This window comes from Chrysochloris asiatica, unplaced genomic scaffold (genome assembly GCF_000296735.1).
Source record: "Chrysochloris asiatica unplaced genomic scaffold, ChrAsi1.0 scaffold00498, whole genome shotgun sequence".
Lineage (NCBI taxonomy): Eukaryota > Metazoa > Chordata > Mammalia > Afrosoricida > Chrysochloridae > Chrysochloris > Chrysochloris asiatica.
Window position 1 is genome coordinate 650,595 of NW_006409016.1, and position 6,815 is coordinate 657,409.

A 6,815-nucleotide genomic window follows, 5' to 3' on the forward strand; every position below is an offset into this window, starting at 1 on the left:
AAGACTCTAGACTCATGGGAAGGAAGTGACTAAGAGCTGGCGGCCAGGAGGTAGACTTGCAAAATGTGCCCTTTGGTTGTGTAAATTATTATATATGCCAGAGTACTAAAAAAAAAAGATAAAGTGAATAGAGAGAAATACTGTTAACTGATGGTATATGGAGGGGATTATAATCATTGTAATGAAACAAGGTGTATGATTTGTTGACTGTAAAACTGATGATCTGCCCTGTAAACTTTTATTCAGTCCACAATAAAAACCTTAAAAACAAAAACTAAGTGTAGCATGTGGTGAATGTAAGTAAAATGGACAATCTTGTCTGTAAACCTTCATTCAATTCACAATACAAAACATTAACAATCATTTGTATCCCTTTACAGTAATAAAGAGCTCTGAAAAGGAAATTAGGAAAACAATACCATTTACAATAGCCACTCAACAGATTAAATACTTGGGAATAAATCTAACCAGAGAAAGAAAAGACCTATATAAAGAAAACTACAAAACACTGCTTCAAGAAAGCGAAAGAGCCCTGGGCTCTTCACTAGGTGGGTGAGACAAGCAGGCTCGGGAGTCTGTCATTAGGGGAAGCAGGGTCTTCTCACATTTGTTGGCCCCGCAGTGTTGTCTCTGGCTACAGGACAGGGACAAAATGGAAGTTGTGTCTGAACTGTTGCAGAGGCTCCTTCAGAAGGTTTCTGAGCTGCTAAGGAGGCGTTTCCACCAGTTGGTGCCAATGGCGCTGCAGATGACAGTTCGTGATGTTATGCATTAAGGTATGGATTAGGAGCTGGAAAGAGATGAGGTCTTTCTGCATAGGGAGGAAGTTTCTCAGTATGATGGGGTATGCAAGGTTAGTTGGGGCCTAGGAAAGAAATATGAAGATAAGAGAATAAAAGACACTCCCATATCTGAGATGGACTTTGCTGCAATTGCGGTAAGTGTCACAATGGCTGGGTTGTGGTCCACTTGAGACTTTATGATCCTCAATTTCTCTATGAAAGCCATTGATCAGGTTACAAACTCAGTTGCCAAGACCTACTACATGTCTGGGGGTCTTCAGTCTGTCCCCATAGTCTTCAGGGGGCTCAATGGTGCTCGGCACTCACAGTGCTTTGCTGCCAAGTATGGGTACTGTTCAGGCTTAAAGGTTGCAAATGGACTTATTAAGTCAGCTATTCAGGAGCACAATCCAGTGGTAATGCTAGAGAATGAATTGATATATCGAGTTCCTTTCGAATTACCTGACACAGCTCAGTCAAAAGATTCTTCTTGGATCAACTAACAACACTCATAGAAGCAGCAGTCAAGAAATCAGACGATTTGCATTAGGCAAATCTGCTGCACAAGACTTTTTTTAAAGTGTTGAAGAGCAAAGATGTCAGCTTAAAGACTAAGGTGCTCCTGACCCAAGCCATGGTATTTTCAATAACCTCATATGTATATGAAAGCTGGACAGTGAATAATGAATAAGGAAGACTGTTGAAGAATTGATGCTTCTGAGTTATGGTGTTGGAGAAGAATATTGAAATTGCCATGGGCTGCCAAAAGAACCAACAGATCCGTGTTGGAAGAAGTGCAGCCAGAGTGCTCCTTGGAGGCCAAGATGGCCGAACTTCATCTCTCATACTTTGGACATATTGTCAGGAGGGAACAGTCTTTGGAGAAGGATGTCATGTTTGGTAAGGTGGAGGGTCAGAGAAAAAGAGGAAGACCTCTAACGAGATGGATTGGCCAAGTGGCAGCATAGATGGACTCAAGCGTGGCAACAGTAGTGAGATTGGCCCAGGACTGGGCAGAGTTTCGTTCTGCTGTGCATGAGGTAGCTATGAGTTGGCACTGACTTGGTGACACCTAACAACAACAACAATTGGAACAATTCAAGGGATGCATATAGCCATGGCTTCTCATTCAAAACCTGTTGACCACTGCTACAACAATGCTATCTAAAAAGGGAATTGAATTTCATGTGATAAATATGCATTCCATCAGACCAATAAGCACTGAAACCATAGAAGCTAGTGTCTTGAAGACAAATGATCTTCCACAAACTGTGGAAGGAGGCTGGCCGCAGTTTGGAGTAGAAGCTGAAATTAGTGCCAGGATAATGGAAGATCCTGCATTCAATTATCTGAATGTTTCTGCAGTTCCTGTTACTGGTACTTACATTCCTAGGCCTTATGCAAAGATTCTAGAAGACAACTCTGAACCTCAGGTCAAAGATATAATATTTGCAATAAAGAAGGCATTTTGTTTTTGTTTTAGGCATTTTAGGAGCCATCGAGTTGGTTCCAATTCATAGGACCTTATACTTAAGAGAACAAAACACTACCCAGTCCTGTGCCATCCTCACAATTGTTGTCTCCCTTGAGCCCATTGCTGTTGCCTCTGTGTCAATCCATCTCATTGGGGGTCTTTCTCTTTTTCTCTGACCAAGCATGATGTCCTTCTTCAGGGACTAGTCCCTCCTGATAATATGTCTGAAATATGATAGATGAAGTCTCATCATCCTGGCTTCTAAGTAGTATTCTAGCTGTACTTCTTCCAGCACAGATTTGTTTGTTCTTCTGGCAATATTCTCCTCCAACACCATAACTCAAGTGCATTGATTCTTCTTTGGTCTTCCTTATTTGTTATCCAACTTTCAGATGCATATGAAGCTACTGAAAATACTATGGCTAGGTTCAGGTGCACCTTAAGTCCTCAGACTGACATCTTTGTTCTTCAATACCTTAAAGTGGTCTTGTGCAATGAATTGCCTAATCCAAAATGTCATTTAATATCTTGACTACTGTTTCCATGAGTGTTGATTGTGGGTCCAAGCAAAATGAAGTCTTTGACAACTTACATTTTTTCGCCATTTATCCCAATGTTAATTATTGCTCCGGTTGTTAGGATTTTCGTTTTGTTTTCATTGAAATGCAGTTATGTGGCTATCCCCTCTGTACACAGGGTAGATAGGGATGGGCAACTTAGACATTGGCTACCTAAAATGAGGGGGCGATAAAGGTACTAAGTGACTGGCTTACAAATTTTCAAGAGGACCTTTAGTTTAAGAGTGTGTAGGGGAAGAAAGAGTCCCCACTGAATAGTTTTCATCTTGTCTAGATGGGTCTGGTGAAAAGAGATGGGGATAAGATTCTTATGATTCAACAGTGAGTAATTGTTATTATGACTAATTGCAACTGTCACAATTGTAAAGGTAGAAGCTTTGTAACAAAAATGGGGGAGTGGTTGATCTTACAGTCCAGAAACAGAGGACCCTAGGACCATCAAGGGAGAAGAGCACAAGTGGAATGTGAGACCTTATCCAGACAAGCGTCTATACCAGAGATGGAGGCAGAGATGGGGACATGGAGAGAGGGAACAGCTGAGATTCATGGGAAAAGAGGGACTAAGAGCAGGCAGACTTGCAGAATGTGCCCTTTGGTGGTGTAAATTATTATATATGCCTGAGTGTTAAAAAAAAAAAAAAAGAGCTAAAGTGAATTGAGAGAAATACTGTCAACTGATAGTACAGGCAGGGGATTATAATCATTATAATGAAACAAGGTGTATGATTTGTTGAATGTAAAACTGATGATCTGACCTGTAAACTTTCACTCAATTCACAATGAAAACCTCAAAAAGGAAAAGAAATGCAATCATGTAGTCTTTGATCATCAGTCAGTATTTTAAGTCCTCTTCACTTTCAGAAAGAAAGGTTATATCATAGGCACATCGCAGGTTCTTAATGAGTCTTCCACCAATTCTGATGCTATGCTCTTCTCCATATAATCCAGTTTCTGGGATCATTTGCTCAGCATGCAGAGTGGATAAATATGGAGAAAGAATACAACTCTGCTGCACACCTTTCCTGATTTTAAAGGTGCTCTGGTAGCATAGTTGTTATGAGTTGGACTGCTAACCTCAAGGTCAGCAGCTCAAAACTACCCGTGGTTCTGTGGGAGAAAGATAAGATAAAGATAAATCTTTACTCCCATAAATATTTACAGCCTTGGAAACCCTATACAGGGTCACTATGAGTCGGAACCGACTCCACGGCATACCACCACTACCACCGTCAATGTCCCCTTGGAGTCCTGGTGTGGCGCTGTGGGTTAATGCACCAGACTGCAAAGTTGTTTGAACCAGAAGGCCAGCGGTTCAAGCTCACCAGTCATTCTTTGGAAACCCTACACAGGGTGGCTATGGGATGGAACCGACTCAATGTCACTTAATAACAACAGAATGTCCCCTTGTTTATTCAAACAACTGCCTCTTAGTCTTTATACAGGTTCCTCCTGAACTCAATGTAATGTTCTGGAATACCCACTCTTCACAATGTTATCCACAGTTTGTCATGATTCATATAGTTGAAAGCCTTTGCGTAGTCAATAAAGCACAGGTAAACATCTTTCTGGTATTCTCTGCTTCTAGCCAAGATCCATCTGACATGAGCAACGATGTCCATTACTCCATATCCTCGTCTGAATCCAGCTTGAACCTATGGCTCAAGGTACTGTCAATGCACTGTTACAGCCAATTTTGAAGTATTGATAGCAAAAATTTACTTGCATGTGATATTAATAATATTGTCTGATGATTTATACCTTCTTTTGGGTCATCTCTCTTTGAAATGGACACAAATATAGATCTCTTCCAATCAGCTGGCCAGGTAGCCGTCTTCCAAATTTCTTGGCATAGATGAGTGAGTGCCTCCAGTGCTGTATCAGTTTATTGAAAAATTTCAATTTGCGTTGCATCAAATCCCAGAACCTTGTTCTTTGCCAGTGCCTTCAGTGCACCTTGGACTTCTTCATTCAATACTATTGGCTCTTGACCATACCTCTTACAATGGTTGAACATCAACTATTTCTTTTTGGTGCAGGAATCTGTATATTAATAAATACAGTAAGTTGTACACCTGTAGAAAGTTGAATTGGTGAAAGTTATGTGATAGATAGATAGATATTTACAACAATGAGAGAGCAAGAACATGCTGGGGTTGCTTATGTATTACCAAATGCCTCATGGGATTTGTTTCCTGGGTTTGGAGGTTTAATGGCATGATTGCATGGGACAACCAAGTTAATAGGCTTAATAGTGTGTTTAGTGCTTCAGTCTACTTCCTAGTTCTTTGAGTAGTGCCTGGTCTTAAAAGCTTACAAACAGCCACCTAAGGCATAATAAATGGTGTGGTGCTGTGGGCTAATGCACTAGACTGCAAGGTCAGTTGGAACCGCAGAGTTGGTGATTCAAGCTCACCAGCCACTTCTCAGAAATCCTATATAGGATCACTATGAGTCGGAACCAACTTAATGGCACTTAACAACAACAACATTTACCTGGAACAACAGAGAAAGGAGATTCAGGAGGAAAGTATAAAATATATGGCTAATCGCCATCCTGAACTACTGCTACCATTATTGAACATTTTGATAAAAGATTCCATAGGAGAATCCTGATTTAAAAAAAGGTGGGGGGATACGGACAGGATTTTCAAAGTCTCATGGACTCTAGACTTTCTGGTGCCATGAAGGGTGGATGAATCTGTGAAACTATTGCCCTGAGGTAATCTTTAAATCTTAAACCAAAAATATGCCCTGAAGTCATCTTAAAACCTAAGACTGTACGCTTAACATAACTAATAAAAAAGATCTGCCTTGAGCATTATGATCTTTTAAGAACTATCTATGTGGGGTCAGAGCGAAAACAGCAGTGGGTTTATGATACAGAGAGAGGAACAATTCAGAAAAAGAGGGTGAGAACTGTAGCCTAAGTCAAAGAATGGAATCAGTGTCACTAAATTGTACCTGTAGAAATGATTGAATTGGTGTACGTTTTGTTGTGCACAGTCTGAACAATAAAAACAAAAATTCCAACAGCCTTCTTTTCACAAACGGGAAAGTCAATCCTCAAAGGTATATGTAATGGCAAGAGTCTGCAAATAGTTAAAGCAATCATTAAAAAAAATAATAATAATTTCATTTTGGTAAGAGTTGTTCAGTGACATTAGTTACATGTTTCACAATGTTTCAACATTCTCATTAATTGTGTTCGGGTTGATCCATTTCCAGTACTGAGTTTCCCTGCCTTCCTATTGTTTCTTAAGAGTACTTGTTGTCTTTTTGTTTTCATATGTTGTTGTTAGGTGCCACTGTGTCAGTTCTGTACAACAGAATGAAACACTGCCTGATGTGCGTCATCCTCATGCCCTATTGCTCTGGCTAGGGCTTCTAGTAAAATATTGAACAAGAGTTATGATAATAAACATCATTGTCTGATTCCGTACTCAAGTGGAATTATTTCAACCTCGCTCCACTGAGAATAATGTTACCTGTTGATTTTGAACATACGTCCTTATTCATGTTGAGGAATTTCCCTTCCTTTCCTATTTTGCTGAGAGGAAAGGAGGTTGGATTTTATTAAATGTCTTTTCTGTATCGACTGAGATTATTGTATTTTTCTTTTGCTTTATTATGTGGTGAATCATGTTGATTGATTTTCTAATGTTAAACCACACTGCTATCCGTGGTGTGAATCCCACCCGATCATTATTTACCCTTTTTTTGGTATGCTGTTGAATTCTGTTGGCTAAAATTTTATTGAGAATTTTTGTGTTTATATTGATCTGTAATTTTCTCTTTTGTGTGTGTGTGTGTGTGTGTGTGTGTGTTTTTTTTTACTGACTCTGGCATTAGAGTTATAAGAAAGGAGCTCTGGTAGCGTAGTGGTTACGAATCGGACTGTGAACCTCAAGGTCAGCAGTTCGAAACTACCAGCTGTTCCACGGGAGAAAGATGAGGCTTTCTGCTCCCGTAAAGATTTACAGC

The 6,815-nt window shown here is 40.0% G+C and overlaps 1 pseudogene; it reads left to right on the forward strand.

Moving 5' to 3' along the window:
• The first annotated feature begins 652 nt into the window (after positions 1–652).
• The window catches only part of LOC102821408, a 9,843-nt pseudogene continuing 3,680 nt past the window's right edge, over positions 653–6,815 (forward strand).